At 38.9% G+C, this 17023-nt stretch overlaps 1 protein-coding gene across 7 annotated transcripts in view; it reads left to right on the top strand.

The window, feature by feature from the left end:
* SPATS2L (spermatogenesis associated serine rich 2 like) overlaps positions 1 to 17023 on the top strand; it is a 166428-nt gene that overhangs the window by 55423 nt on the left and 93982 nt on the right. Inside the window, exon 1 of one of the 7 annotated variants that reach the window (XM_053906503.1) lies at positions 16577 to 16703. The exons of 5 other annotated variants lie outside the window; for them this stretch is intronic. The gene's annotated coding sequence lies outside the window, so the exon portion shown is untranslated. Of the gene's footprint in view, positions 1 to 16576; positions 16704 to 16830; positions 16958 to 17023 lie in introns of those variants that run through there. One more of the 7 variants, XM_053906495.1, reaches the window with a different exon arrangement.

Here is a 17023-nt window from a genome sequence, read left to right as displayed (position 1 = left end):
GGATCCTCTGTCTCCCTCTCTGTCTCTACCCCTGCCCTACATGCGCTCTTTCTCTCTATCAGAAAAATAAATTTAATAAATAGATTATCTAAGTGAAGTTTCCAAACTAACTAGGTTCGGCATAAAACCAAGATCACAGCTTTGCTCGGTTACTCTCTTTTCAGGACACAGAAACCACACTGCTCTATTGCCCCTTGATCTAGGTCATCCTATTAGTTTAAGGTATTGCTACATTTCCATGAAAGAGTCAGTAACATATATTTGAGGACTGTAATGAAAAAAAAAATAAAACTTTTTAAATGATAGTAAATGAAAATTTTAACTTAAAAAAATTGTACTACCCCATTGTAAGATCTGCATCACTTTACGAATGTTCTAGGAAAATAACCATAAAAAGACATTTTGCTGATTACAATGCTATACATACTCCATCTGGGACTTGTAAGTCGTATTTGTTTACTCGATTAGCCAGGCGCTTTTTCCTGTTAGTGTCCACATTCATCTTTTTCAAATGTAAACCTGGTTTTCATCTCAGCCTGATAAGACCAACCTGGATTTTGACAGTCACACTGATTTTATCTATTTAAACTGCTAGAAGCAAAATCTGATTTTGTTCCTGGCTTTTGTTATTGAGAAAAGTAATAAAAACCAGGGCAGAATTAGATCAGGGACATCCATTATTTTAACCAGGAGCAAAAAATAAATATATAGCTTTACCTAAGTATTGGATTAATTTAAGTATATGGGGATGTTAAAAATTGCATTCAAAATATGTTTCTCAGCTGATTATTTATTTGATGTACACATTTAACATTTCTATCGTCTCTTGTAGAAATAATAATATAATAATAATGAAAACTCTCATGTGTTAAGTTTTCAGTATGCACTTGCCCTGCACAAATTTTTCTGTGCTCGGTGCTTAAGCCTTGAATCCATTCCATTCAAACTACATGGCTGCTGACACAGCAGAGGAAGGAAAGCCAAGGAGCTTTGGGTGGAAGATAAACAGCAGTTCTAGCTCAGTATTAATACTCCCAGTTGAATAGATTGTGCATTCTCAACAGGTGCTACATTACCCCCAAGAGGGTGAAAACTGGCTCTTGAGGCGTGAAAGAATCAGATATTATGGCTGAAGTCAGAGCGTGGGGGGGAATTGTGACAGTGGAAGAACAATCAGAGAGATGCCACAATGCTGGCTTTGAAGATGAAGGGGTACAGGAGCTAAACCATGGAGATGAGCCATAGAATCTGGAAAAGGTAAGGAAGCAGATCCTCCTCTGGAACTTCCAGAGAGGAATGCAGCCTGGTGACACCTTGATTTTAGCCCAGTGAGATCCATGTTGGATTTCTGACCTACAGAACTGTAAAGATAATAAATAAATTTGTGTTCCTTAAAGCCCCTAAATTTGTGCTAGTTTATTATAGCAGCAATAACAAACTAGTACACCAGTTTCCTCCCTGTTCAAGAGAAGGATAGAATGATCTATGTCACAGGTTTCTTGTAAGCATTAAATAAAATAATCCATGAGAAGTACTTAGCATCAGGAGCATAGGGACATCCTGGCCTTGCCAGTATTCAGATGAGCAAGGTTTGCATTCTGAGTGTACTTTTCCCATGTTGATGTTGCTGATAGATTTCTTTCTTTATGTCAGTGACAACAGTCAAGTTTTATGCTGGCCCTGTCACTTTAAAAGGATTTTGTAGATTTCTCCTCAGATCCATGATAATATTGATTGTATATTTCAATTGTGGGAAATTCCATTTGCTAACTTCCGTGTACAACCAGCTCTTAGGTCCTTCCCTCAAAGCTGTTCTCTTCCTGTGTCTTCCCTCTCTTCTGCCCTGTCTGAAGTAATACCTGAAGCTTTGGTGGGGTCTGTGAAGAGGTAGAGGAGGAAATTCCCAGCAGTGGTAGAGAGGAGAGAAGGGCCAGCTACCAAGCACCCCAGTAAGGGAGGGGGAGTGCCATGTGGGACTTCCATTCCAGAAAGAGGCATTCCAAGTTAGAGCCTGGCTGGGCTGGGAAGGATGAACTCGGGTGTATTGTTTTCTTTTTTTTAACTTTAAGAAAGTGTGTGTGTGTGTGTGTGTGTGTGTGTGTGTGTGTGTGTGTGTTCTTACTTTTTTAACAACTAAGAAAATCCCTGCTGAAATGAGAATCTTCACAATGTAACATTCACTGACTTGCTTCATTAAGTGAGTTGGGTAGAGCCTAGTGTAAATGAAGTGAAGTCCACAGGTTTTTCTCTATCTTTGTCGAGTCAATTATTTTCACAGAGAACAGCTTTTGCGTTATTACAAGAAAAGAAACTAACAGTATTGTATTCTTAATACCCTGTGTAAAAACTCTGTGTGTTTACATATGTTACTTTTAACTCACAGCATTGCTATGAAATAGATATTACTACTCTCATTCCCTGCTGAGGAAGAGGGAGTGTCCTCACAATATCATTATGGAGTAGATAAGTAGATATAATTAGCCCCATTTATAGCTAGGTGCTCAGGGACCCAGGGACGGTGGCATCTGTACTGGTTTGGCTGCAATAGCAGTGTGACTCTTGACTGGGACTGCTGCTAGCCTGTTGCCTATGCAGGACCTTTTGGTTGAGGCCATATTTTAAACCTTGGTTTTTAGTCTTCAAGGTCCATAAATTGGACTTTTTCTGTGAGCTCAGAGATGCTCAGACTCTACAGTGCACTAACAAAGTTTTTTTTTTTAATTTTTTTTCCAACGTTTTTTATTTATTTTTGGGACAGAGAGAGACAGAGCATGAACGGGGGAGGGGCAGAGAGAGAGGGAGACACAGAATCGGAAACAGGATCCAGGCTCCGAGCCATCAGCCCAGAGCCTGACGCGGGGCTCGAACTCACGGACCGCGAGATCGTGACCTGGCTGAAGTCGGACGCTTAACCGACTGCGCCACCCAGGCGCCCCTGCACTAACAAAGTTTTAATAAGAATGATGGATCAGGGACACCTGGGTTGCTCAGTCAGTTCAGCATCTGACTCTTGGTTTCAGCTCAGGTCATGATCTCACGGTTCATGAGTTTGAGCCCTGCGTCAGGCTCAGTACTGGTGGTGCAGAGCCTGCTTGGGATCCTCTCTCTCTCCCTGTCTATCTCTCTGCCTCTCTGCCCCTCCCCTACTCTCTCTCTGTCTCTCTCTGTCTCTCTCAAAATAAATAAACTTTTAAAAAAAAGAATGATATATCAACCTTTATTATTGGGGCATTTATTTCTATCTAAGGATCAGGACATCCCCTTTCCAATATCAGGGGCTCATAGACTTCTCTTGCCCTCCACACCAGTCTGATCCCCACACTACCCTAGCATTCTTTCTGAAATGTACACCTGGCCATTTCACTCCCATGCTTGTGACCCTTCAGGGACTACTTGCTACCCTCAAGATAAAGTTGAGGCTCCATAACCTGATTCACAGACCTCTTTTTCTCTAGATTCATCTTTTTTCTCTTCATTTGGTTCTAGGGATACTGAACACCCTGTCAGGCCTGAATGTCTTTTGCATCTGGGTTTTGGTGTATTTTAATCCCTCTGCTGAGATCACGTTCTTCCCTTTTGTTCCCTCCTCACTGCACCCCATTCATTTGGATAATTCAGGGCCCAACTTAGATCTAACATCCATCTTGAAGGTTTCCTTGACCCTCCTGATCTTATTTGCCCCCCAAGTCAAAGTGCTCTAATAAAACCTTGTATATCCTCTATAATAGCATGTGTTGACTTGTGTCTTGTTTATTTGTCTGGTAACCCTCATCAGAATCAAAGTTCTCTGAGGCCAGAGTTTGTATTCCGCTCACTGTTTTTCTCCCTAGGTACTTGGTACAAGTCCATGTATATAGCAAGTTTTTGATAAAATGTTCTTGAATATATAAAGAACAGAAAACCTATATTCAAGTCCTGGCCCTGCCACTTTCTAGTTGTGTGACTTTTGACAAGTTCCTTATACACTTAGGGTCTCAGTTTCCAAATTTATAAAAAGAGAAATTTCACTGAGATGTTACAAAGTTCTCTTCAAACATGAACATACTGGGATTCTAATGCAACTCATTAGCTATCCAGAAACCATAAATCCACAATCAAAGTTTACAAATGACAAGTTGGGAGCATTTCCATGGACTTAATTTCTTGAACATGGATTGATTATTTCATTCCATTCACTTATATACATTAGTAGTCAATAGATTCATACCTGTTCTTATGTTGATATTTTTGTTCTTGACCCAAGGGTTTATTTTCTGAAGGATACTCTCTTCATCTTACACTGATTGATACAAACGAAAAGAGCCTCATAAGCCTGAGAAAATAACAAAGTCTGTGTATGTCTACTCTCTTATTCTTATGTCCATCTATTTTTGGGAGTTAATGAAACTTTTTGCTGTACTAAGAATTTCAAGTGAAGGTAATTAAAAAAAAAACTACTGGGTGAGAATAGTAGTTACAAATAAGAAAAAGGTCTGCAATTTTTACTGATTATCCATGGACTTGAGTTGGTAATAGATATGATACCATATATAACTGTGTGAAATATTTGATATGAAAATAAAAGGAAAAAAGAGAACCACTAACATCCCGTTGTAAAATTGTTAATGGCAAATGTAAACCATTGTAGTAACTCACACATGGTGTCTGTTAGGTTAACTTCCTGGTGAAGGAATCCATGTCAAACTACCAGATTGTATTTGTGCTTATATACTTTGGAGGTTGCTTTCTCCTACATTCCTAGCACTAATTATCATAGGAACCAGAATCTTAGTATATCTCAGATACTTCTTGCTAGTAAATTAAACATGTTTAGATATTTCATTTGTATATGTAATAATCTAAAGTAGTCATTTACTAAGAATTTCTATTGGTATAATTACTTTTTCCTAAAATTTCCTCTATATTTCCTGTAATTGTGAATAACTCAAACTTCAAAACAGACTTAAAATTTTTCAAAGTTAGTTCCTCAGCCTATTGCAAAGTCTTGATCAATATTATTGAAATGATACACCTACTGCGATAAAACATCAGTGCTCTAAGTAAACTCACTACAAATGATTTTTATTTTCTGCTTTTAATTGAAAATTTTCTGGCCCAATGCCGAATTCCTTTTATCTTTGGACAAAACTGTATTTGGCCTAGCTTATGGGCTAATTAGCATTAGGGTCTTTTCCCCTCTGTCTCCATTATTTTTATGCATTATTGCTTACTTAGCAATCCATGATGATCTCTGACCTCCTGACTCAGCAGAGCCCATTTCCAGGTCAGGTGGCCATGACCTCATGTAGACAGAGCAGTTTATTAGCAACACACCAAGAAAACACCAAAGACAAATGGATTTGTTGTTCCTTTACTGACAAGTTACTCTGAGCTCAATTCACAGCCAGTGAAAATGACCTGATTCAAATATTTGGTATAGAAACCTTGATGAAAAAATGTATACTTTTCAGGAAGATAAGAATATATCTTTATTTCATATGGAAAATAAATTGGCATTTATTGGGAACACAGTTTTTGCATTTTGATTACAAATTGCTTAAATTACTTTGTAAAAAGTAGATCAAAGAAATTAAGAAAATAATGTTCATATTTACATGCCTGAGTGTTGAAAGTGAATTCTAATTTTTAGGCTGCATGTGGGGTATACGGATATATAAATTAAAGTTCAAACCCTAAAAGTTACTGGTCATGTTAATGACCAACTAAATTATACTAGAGATTTGACTATATTCTGTTAGCATGTTAGTTATTCCCATCATTAAGATCAATGATTCTTAATGGCAGGTGGTTATAGATGCAGTTCATAAACAATGTAGTGCTTTCTCTCGTAGCTCTGATTTTTAAAAATTACTTAATTTGATATTTCAATAGCATCACAAGAAAATAATAATGTTTTCCTCATCAAAAGATTGAGAAACCTGCTTTAATTAATCTGCACTTAAGAAAAAGTTGGTAAACGGCAGTTTTTGACAGAGACGAAACAAGGAAAATGAATTGTTCCTATGGAGCAGGAATCCAGATGTTTTAGGATAGACAGAAAGGTGGGTATCTAAAAATCCAAGAGAGGACACACTTGGCGAAGTTAAAAGGAGGAAGGAAAAAATAGTGTCCACAACAGTTTCTTGCATGTAGTATGCACTCAATAAATCGTTTTCACTGAATGAATGAACTGAAACCACTCAGCCCTATAAGCATGGGTGTAATTTACTTCTGATACAGCATACAAAAGTAGCACAAAAATAGTAAATAGGAGTGACAAAAAACTTAAACTATTTGGGTATCTGCTAGAAGTCTTAGTCATGTTTAGGGGCACCTGGGTGGCTCAGTCAGTTAAACGTCTGACTCTTGGTTTCAGCTCAGGTCATGATCTCACGGTTCGTGAGTTTGAGCCCCACATTGGACTCCATGCTGACAGTGTGGAACCTGCTTGGGATTCTCTGTCTCTCTTTCTCTCTCTCTCTCTCTCTGTCTCTCTGTCTCTGTCTCTCTCTCTCTCTCTTTTGCCCCTCCCCTGCTTGTGCTTTCCCTCTCTCTCTCTGTCCCCCCACCCCTCTCTCAAAATAAATAAACTTAAAAAAATAGAAGTCTTATTTGTGGTTAAAGGAAAACAGGGTTTCAGATACCAATTTACCTCATTTTCTTCTCTAAGAGGGTAAAGGAAATGAAAAGAACTGCTATTTTGGATCTGATTTTCACCAAGAGATTGGTTGGTAAAATAGAAGTAGAAGGAAACTTTATTCATTTATTCAATAATATTTGAGTGTCTACTGTGTGCTCAACATTTGGAAAATTGTGACCATGTCATTTTAGCTTTTGTGATAACCAAGGACCAGGTGATGGATATAGCCAGATGTGTACCACAGATTTTAGGAGGGAAATTTCACATTTCAGCGAAGAAATGGCCTGAAACTCTAGACTAAAGGGATGAGAAACTCAATTCTTCAAATGAAATTGGGGCTCTTGCTATGTGCTCTCAGTGTCATGCTAGATCAGGATTGCCTTTTCAGTCACTTCTTTTTTTTTTTCTTTTTTTTTTTTTTTTTTTTTGAGACAGAGAGGGACAGAGCATGAACGTGGGAGGGTCAGAGAGAGAGGGAGATACAGAATCTGAAACAGGCTCCAGGCTCTGAGCTGTCAGCACAGGGCCCGATGCGGGGCTCGAACTCACAGACTGTGAGATCATGACCCGAACTGAAGTCGGCCGCTTAACCGACTGAGCCACCCAGGCTCCCCCAGTCACTTCTATTTGTTGCAAAACTTCAGGCTTCAAGAGGGCAGGAGTGTATCTATCATGTTTATCTTTATATCCTAGTAAATAGGACAGAACATGGTACATAGTTGATACCCAATACATCTCTCTCTCTCTCTCTCTCTCTCTCTCTCTCTCTCTCTGACACACACACACACACACACACACACACACACACACATTTTATTGTATATATAATGAGTTAAGCAATAAACAGTAATGAAATTCTTATAATCATGAGTATTTTCCCAAATTATCAAAGCTAATGCATGAGCACACACACACACACACACACACACACACACACACACACATTTGTCAAGTCTAATAGTCTACAATGTTTTGAACAATTGCAACTAGAGGTTTGAATGTTCAAAAACAATGAGGAAGAGAGATGGCTATGGCTGCAAAGGGCATGCTCAGATTAACTCAAAATATAAGAGATTATTTAAAGAAGAATGCAAGGACAGGCAAATAACCAAGAACAAATACCAAAGAGAGAGATAATCCCATTAGATTGGTGTCAAGAAGCCTAAAGTCCAGAGTGAGCTGAATTATGTTAAAAAAAAAACAAACTAAAACAACAAAAGAGACTTAAAAAAGCTCACAAGGAACAATCCTACAAAAAATTAAAGTCATAAAGTAAAGTAGACATAGAACACTGGAATGCTCATGATGTCAAGTGTGTTATTCTCATTTTTGATAATGACATGGTTACAATTTCTGTCAAGAGTGGAATATTATTTTTAGTTGTACTTTTTACCATAGAATTTTGTTTTACTTTTGGAGAAAAAATAACAAGAAAAGTACAGGACCTCTGATGGGCAAAACAAAGGACTGTACATCTCTTCTTATTCTTGGCTTTTAATCAAGGATCATGATTTCCCACCTGATAAGGGTAGAACAAAATGTGGATGAGGGAATTGAGGCCCACCGTAGCATTATACCAGATCCTAAGCCCTTCCTCACGGATTGGGGTCTCCTGGCCCAGATTGCAGCTATGGGACTGAGAACATCACATCTGTGACTCTCCCACTCCAGCCAGCCATCTTCAGGGAATGTCAGCAAACAGATAAAGCCCCAAATGCCTAGAGATTAGCAAAAAGAGAAAACGTAACATCTCAGCAAAATTTTAGAATTTATTCTGAAATTTTTTAGAATATTCAGAAAAGAAAGTGATAATTATTAGTCACCAGCAAGAAGTCCAGGGGGACTAAATGATACTCCTGGTCAATAAAGTAATCGGAATGCAAGATGAAGAAAATGTGGTAGTTATGGTAATATAGAAATATGATCCAGCCAGTTTTCACAATATCTCAAGATTTCATTGTGGATTTAATAGAGAAATATAAATGGAATAACAGTACTTAAATGAATTCACAAGTAGGCTTGCATAACCAAATCCAAAGAGTGCTAAAGAATAGGTCCATGTTATCACAGAGAGGGATCTATAGACCTTTACGTCTGTTTTATTCTAGATTTTTCTTTAGCAATGACTTCAGTGATGATGAATTTGATAAAAATAATAGAAATAAAAGACACCTCTTAAAAACAGAAAACAAACTGAGGGTTGATGGGGGGGTGGGGGAGGGGGAAAGTGGATGATGGGCATTGAGGAGGGCACTTGTTGGGATGAGCACTGGGTGTTGTATGGAAGCCAATTTAACAATAAATTATATTAAAAAATAAAAAATAAATTATTTAAAAAAATAACAGACACCTATGAGATTCTTAGGTGTGAAATACTGTTCAGTTACTCTGCATGCATCAGTTTATTTAATCCTTACAATAATCCAATGCAGTCAATACTTTTATCACCACTTTATATATTTTTTAAAGTTTATTTATTTATTTTGAGAGAGAGGGAGCCCAGGTGGGGGAGGAGCAGAGAGAGAGGGAGAGAGAATCCCAAGCAGGCTCTGCACTGTTAGCACAGAGCCCAATGTGGGGCTTGAACTCAATGAACCACGAGATCATGACCTGAGCTGAAATGAAGAGTCAGATGCTTAACTGACTGAGCCACCCAGGTTCCCCCTTATCTCCACTTTATAAATGAGTAATCTGCAGCACAGAGAGTTTAAGTAACTTCCTCAAGGTCACACATTTCTTAGGTGTCAGCGCTGAGATTCAATCCCAGACTGTTTACTTAATGGCATAGTTTTATCAATGATATCCTTCAAGCTTGTTAATGACCAAAGTGAAATGTATAGCTGAAGTGGCAAGGTGTAGATTTGGTGTCCAAAAAAATTCTAGTAGACTGTAAAATTGGCTGAATTGATAAGATAAAATTAATTTGAAGTAAATATAACCTCATGCACTTAAGTTCCAAAAAAATCATCTGTAAAAGTAAGGACTGAGGAAATGAGACTTACTAATTGATTGAATGAGCATGTCTTAGGGGTTTCATTAATATAGGCTCATTATGACCAATGTACAGTGTGATGTGATTTCAATAAAATGCAATCTTAGGTTGCATTAAAAAAATAATAGGGGCACCTGGGTGACTCAGTCGGTTGAGGATCCGACTTCAGCTCAGGTCATGATCTTGCAGTTGATGAGTTCGAGCCCCACATCAGGCTCTGTACTGATGGCTCAGAGCCTGGAGCCTGCCTCGGATTCTGTGCCTCCCCCTCTCTCTCTCCCCCTCCCCTGCTCATGCTCTGTCTCTCTCTGTCTCAAAAATAAATAAACATTAAAAAAATTAAAAAATAATAATAATAAAACCATAGAATCAATATATATACATACTGGTATATAATATTTTGGTACCTGATAGATATAACATAACAATATATATGGTATAGATATCATATATATCAGAGTGAGAATACTCAACGCAATGTCACATGAAGAATGAGTGTACTCTCAAAGTTCTAAAGGTCTGACAATACAAAATGTTTTGTCCATAAAATAGTTTAGAGATTTATGAAGTCCTTTCCAAGTCTAACATCCTGTGATTCTGTGAATGATTGTGTACTAGTATAGAGAAAGCATACTTAGGACAAATGTGACACTTGGGGAAGAGTAGTTAGATTTATGGGTTAACTGAAAGCATGACTAGGAAAGCATTGCATGGGAAGTTATAGGAAGGTGATTGACTCAGTTTTACCTAAGAATTTACTCACAACTAGCCTCATGCAGAAGAAGCTATGTTAAGAGGCATTGAATCTCCATCAGGGAATTTGTTTGAGAAGATGTTGGATGGCCACTTATTGAGGATATTGGAAAGGAGGTTCATTTACAGGTTAGGAAGACAGGAGAACTCTGAATCCCTTATAACTGCAGATTCTGGAAACATGGACAATTACTAGACCTTTCTTTGTGAAATAAGTAGTGAGGGATGGATGGTGAGTGTTGAAGCTGTTCCAGCTTGCAGGACTGTGAGTAAGTTGAGACCTGGAGATGCATTCCATGGGAGTCAGGTTGAGTTATGAACCAAATCAAACAAAAAAACTAAGTTACGCAGAAGGTATTCATGCCTTTCTGGTGACAATTTTCTTTAGATTTTGCCTTAATGGTAAGTCATATATTATTTTCCAACAGAGCCATATATTTGGAAGCATTTCCAGTCTTGTCTGCAAGCAGGCCTTTTCCGTGACCATTTTAGACTCCTGGGCACAAAGAGCCCAAAGGGAAGCTATCACTTCTGGGAGCATGCCTAGCAAGTGTCAGCTAGACCTAACTTGGTTTCAGTGTTCATTTCAAGCTTTCAGACAATACGTGACTAAGACAGAATGAAACCATTCTAGATGCTTCATGGGAAACTTAGAGGAAAGACTGAGGAAAGATTACAAAACTAGTTTGTCTCCCCTTTTGGAATCCTGGAGAGATTCTCCAGGGGGAGAATCAAGGGACTCAGAGGTCCCCTATTTTCCTGAATTATAACTGAATCCCCTCTCCGGCATCCCACTAAGTAGTCAACCAGCCTCTGCTTGAACAAATTCTGTGACAGGAGACACACTACTCTTAAGATTTGTCCTCCCTGAGAAGGGGAGAACAAAAGTTAAAACACAGACAAAACATTGTTCTTCCCATTGATAACTTTTTTGTCCCATTTGACTTTTTTTGCCAAGCCAGCTTTACATTTCTGATTCTAATTCTTGTGAATACAAAGATTTCCCAAGTGGAGTGAACCCATTAAATATAGTTTTTAAATTGTTTTCCTTTATTTGCATTGAACCAAAATAATGACAGTAGTCTAATAGAATAAGCACAAACTTGGGAATCAGTTTCAGAGGTTTTGAGTTCCTGCCTTGCTATTGACTGGTTCTGGGACCTAGGCCTTAACTTCTGTATGCCTACTTCCCCCATCTATGAAATGAAGATAATGATACTTTCTTTGCAGGAGCATTGTGAGGACTTGGTGAAATAGACATAAAGAGATAAAATCCAGCCTGGTGCTTGAGGAGTCTATTTTGTTTGCTGTTGTATTCCTCAGCACCTAGGACAGTGCCTGGCAAAAGAAGGTGCTCACTAAGCATTTGTTGAATGAATGAATGAGCTCCCCATATGATAGCTCTTGCTAAAGGCATGGCAGCGCTATCAGATATGGGAAGCCTTTGTAAAGCAAGAAGCTGATTGATTATTCAAAGGTTTGAAGAAGGAGAATGCTTTGTCACAGCTAAATTTATTTTCTTCCCATAATGCAGCGTAGCTTCAGGATTTTTAAAAACTTAAACTAAAACTCTAAGCATTATTTAGTCTTTGTAGTCTTTCCTCAGTCCTTACCCTATGTTTTCCATGAGATATCTAGAGTGGTCTCATTCTGTCTAGTCATATATTGTTAGAAAGCTTGAAATGAAAAATGAAACCAACTGAAGTCTGGCTGGCAGCCATTCAGAAATAGATTTTTTTTTAAGTAGATTAATTTCCAAAGACATTTTCTCTCTTTAATACTTATTCATATTTTTAAAAGAACCACTTAGTAAAACAAACAAGAGTGTCTTTTCAGCATCTGGTTATCTCTTTCTCAAGACTGAGTTTGGTTAAGTTGGTTATCTCCCAGGATGCAAAACCAGGTAAAAATAAAACCAAATGAAATATTCAATGTAATTTATGAGTTGCTTTCCTGGAGCGAAATGAAACTCAGCTACATAGCTTTTATTTGTTTTGGAGTGTATATTTAATATTAGTCAGATTAAAGAGTATATTTTTGCAAAACTAAAAGGACAAAGAATTAATTTGCTTCAAGTTGAAATAATTTTTTTTTAAAGTCAAGTTTCAATTCAGCATTTCAAAAATAATAGAGAAAATTGGGTCTAGTTTCAGAACCCATAACCAAAATGACAGAGGAATGGGTCAGAGAATTGGGGTGGGATGGGGATGAGAAGGAACTCTCCCATTTGCTAAAAGGAAAACAAAACAAGGACATTATCTCTTTGCAGCATTATGAACACAACAAGCATACAGCTGAAACCACACCATATAACACCTTTCACGTATTGCTTTCTGTTGTCATCTAATCGCTTACTGCCTGCTAGTCTTATCTCTCTTCAGAGCCAATCTTAAAATTATACTGCATTACAATAAGCTGAACACATTGCATCTAGCCAAGATACATAGTGGGCCCCCAATAAATATTTATCAATTGACTTCTCTGCACTATGGAGGTAGGCTTTCTTTCTGGCCTCACATGTGACTTACTTGTTTCTGCCGGAGAGGTTTCAGTTTTGCTTTTCTTCTTACCTAAAAGGCTATTCCCATTAATTGCCACTACTTCCTTAAAGTAGTACCAAAGAGCACCTCGCCTCAGGAGCTCTAATATACCCACCTAAATTAAAGCTGTCTTCCCCTCTAGAAGCCCCTTTAATAAACATGATTAGTCATTTCAGAATGATTTAAGATTCCATTACTGGCATTCTTAGTTCTCTTGGTTCTGACCAAGAGAACCGACGCCCCATAACATGCACTCCTCAAGAATAGGCATCGAGTACCATTTCCCATATTACACACACGTGTGGATGCCCCTCTACATGCAGTGTCCAGCCCATGGGGAACTCACTCAAAGGATATGTTCTGAGGCTGGATGATGAAATTTTTAGCATTAGTAAAAAATCAAACAACTCTAATTGCTTGTCTCTATCAGTCTGCCAAGAATGGGTATAAGTGGAATCAAGGCTGTGAGAGATGGATCTTTTTCATCAAACAAGTGATCAAAACCTAATACATTTATACCTGAAAATTGCTTTAAGGTAAATTGGATGACTAACAGAAAGTCTTCCAAAGGGAAATAATGTATTATATTTATTTGAGAGGCCTGTACAATATTTGAACTACTGTACAAAAAACCAGTTTTGATTCAATCTTTATAAAAATGATTTGGAAGAGATTAAGCTACATATTGCTGAGGCCTGTAGACCATTGTAAGCATTTGGTGCTTTCCCAACTTCCCCCAGTGTGAGTTGAGCTGCAGGGCAGGCTAGAGCTCAGTGCAGGGAGAGATGGTGCAGTGTCTGTCTGCTCCCCTCTTACAGCTTCATGCTGTAAACTAAAGGAGTAAGCAGGCAGGCCATGGGAAAGGGTTACAAAGAGCCCTTACTGTCCACAGCCAAAAAAAAAAAAAAAAAAAATCTGTATCTATGGGTAGAGTTAACAGGGATATATAAATGGTAAGGGTAGTGGTTCAGTGTATTTAGCATTGGGTTGAAAAGCAACTATTTTTTGTTTTCTCATATTCCATAGAAAGGGTACAATTTCAGTCTTCTCTTTTGGACAGAGTGTATATAGGTTTTGATAGAGGGGAACTAGCGGGCCAGTCTGGTGCCCTGGTTACCCCAAATACAAGACTCTGCATGAAGAAGTGGTAAAATAAGTAACAGACATTGGGGAAGTCACCTGGTTAAAGAGTTGGGATATATGGGGTTCGATATGGGAAGATGTGGAGGGCTTCAGTGCTCATGATGGGACCTTGGCTCTGAGAATGACCAACACATTGCAGGTTTGGTAATACGAGGAGAGGAGGATTAGGAGTGAATTGGAGTGTGTGTAAAGTGACATGACTAGAACAACATTTGACAAAGCTGGGTTTAATGGTGGCGTTTAAAGTGATAACCCAGTCCTAGGTGTTGAAAACTAGGGAATGAATTAGTAAAGATTCACTGCAACCAAGAAGGGAAAAACAGAATGAGAGGACATTTATTCCTCTTTTTTCCACGTCTTTCCTGAACATTTACTTATCAAAGGCATTCTCCTAAGTATTTTGGAAAAGAGAAAGAAGTGTAATTTATCAGAGATAGGCTTGTTAGAGGGAAGGGATTCTTTTTGTAATTCATTAAATCTATTAATCTTGTACATTTGAAATGCTTTAAAGGACTTTACTAATTTTCCCATTACAGCATATTTCAGGTGACAGATTTCTATTTTTCATTACAGTTAGAAATTGAAAGAAAATTTACTAAGATAGTAAATATGACCTGTAGAATTTTTAGCATATCATAAAATGGTCAAAATGAGTTTTTATTATGTGTGATTGCATTAGAATAAACCCAAGGGCATTAAAATCATATTAATTCTCTCTTTTTTATCCATCTTAATACAATTAACCTGAAATCAGAATGTATAAAAGGAGATTTAGTAATTTTTAAGCTGTTCTCTAATTAGCTCTAAGGCTTTATTTGAACTTTGCTCTTTCTATATTGTAATTGTTTATTGTCCTCTGAAGACAAGTACCTTAGCTATGAATTTGGTCACCAGAGCACTGATCACATCTGGCTATCCCCACGGCCAGAAACTGTGACCTGGCATGAGTTTCCAATCCATCCTAGGGGAACAGGTATTCGTGAAAAACAACACGAAAAACAAATTACCCTGTGGACATAGCCCTGAGAGTTTGCGTCCTTCGTAGTAATGCTGCATTTGGGCCTTAGCCTGCCACCCACTCCCCTCCAGAGCTGCCCCCATCCTGTAAGGTGGCAGTGTCCGAGATGGAGGTTAGGGAAAGTGGACATACAAGGGCAATTTGTCTTTGGAAGGTTGTGTTTCAAGGGCCAGCTCCCTCGCTGGCTTGATGCATGACCGTGACCTCTTAAGGCTTAGTTTCTCATCTGTAGAATGAGGATTATAGGAAAGCAACCACACAGGCTATGGAGGAATCTAGTGAGATTATTTCTCTATTTCTATTTATTTTGTGTGTGCCAAGCACTGTTTTAATCACTTTTACAAATATGAACTCGTTTCATCCTCATTGCCACCCAGTGAGGTACTTATTATTATTATCCTCATTTTACCGATGAGGAAACAGAGGCATAGAGACGTGGAGTAATCTGCCCAAATCCCAAAACTAGTAAGAGGCAGAATTGAGTTTCAAACTTGGTAAATTGTAATTATTTGTTTTCTAGCATAAGAAGATAAGGAAGAAGCTGAATAGCAGAAAATAGGCAGTTTCCTCTCTGCAATCAGTTAAGGGCCCAAGATGCTATGCACGTTGTAAAAAGCACCATAATTCATGCACATGCCTCTGCCACTCTGCCACAGGGCCAGCTGGGGGTGGTGGTGGGGCTCCCTGGTGACTTTGCCTGTGGGTGGTTACTGACATGGTGGGGACCAAGACAGGCCTGACCCTAAAGAGAAACAGCACCTTTCTGACAACATGTTGAACTTACAGGCTGGGTTTTTAAAAATCAAACCAGCAAACATAGGTATCGTATATAGGATTAACTTGCCTGCAGGCAAAACAGATGTAACAGTTAAGAAAGCCTTGCCCATTCTGCCCTCCAGCCCCCCACCCATGGTTATCCCCACCCTCATACGCCTCACATTAGCTTTTCACTGGTAAAGACAATGTTCACCATGAGAACTTCATTCCTCTGAGCAAGAGCATGACCCCTCGTAAAATGTATGTACATGTGGACATGGTAGTACATTATTCATTTAGTGCAGAATTAGCCAACAGATGCTTCCAGTTAGGTCTGGAACCAAGAACAGGTTTTATTTATTTATTTTTTTAAGTTTGTTTATTTATTTTGACAGAGAGAGAGAGAATCCCAAGCAGGCTCCATGCCATCAGCCCAGAGCCAGACATGGGACTCGATCTCAGAAACTGGGAGATCATGACCTGAGCCGAAATCAAGAGTCTGGCATTTAACTGACTGAGCCACCCAGGCACCCCTAAAACCAGGAACAGGTTTTAGAAGGGGGAGGGGAGAGAGCAAGCCTCAGGGTATAGTGCCAGGAATGTTTGCTAATTGATTCATATGCTGCACGAGTGTCACAGGAAGATTAGAAGCCTTTAGCAGATGACCATACCCAGAAACTGACCTTTGGAATGATGACTGGAGTCCCAGCCTGTACTGTCTCTTAGCCTCTGGGGCAGTCAGTGTAAAGGTTGCAAGTTCAGTCTTACAGTTACGCCTTCCCTAAGATAAGAAGAATGAAGAACTGGGCATTCACTAACAGGGACCCAAAGGCAAAAGCACTGGCCAGTTTTACAGAAAGGGAACAAGCCGTTTCTCAGAGGGTGAGTCCTTCTGAGCCTCAGGTGGCTGAGGCCACCAGCCTACTGCTGGTTACTCAGCCACACCCGGGATCCGGCTACCTACCCTGTTTCTGACTCCACCTGCGTCACTACTGCGATGACGTACTGGTCATGGTAAAAACGTGTTGATAAAGGTGGGCCAGTTGGGGAACAGGGCTTATCTGCGTGTTGACAAAGCCAGAAACTTGGGCTTTGCGCTGGGAGCTGATTTAGAACACACCGGGAAGCCTTAAAAAGTGAGTTGAGGTTGATTTTGTCGGAAAGTCCCAGGAGTAATTATGTCCAGGAGTTTGGGGGTGGGG

Source organism: Panthera pardus, unplaced genomic scaffold (genome assembly GCF_024362965.1).
Source record: "Panthera pardus isolate Hobbes unplaced genomic scaffold, ASM2436296v1 HiC_scaffold_10, whole genome shotgun sequence".
Lineage (NCBI taxonomy): Eukaryota > Metazoa > Chordata > Mammalia > Carnivora > Felidae > Panthera > Panthera pardus.
The sequence above is the reverse complement of the archived record's forward strand: the minus strand, read 5'-3'. Positions and strand labels throughout refer to the sequence as shown.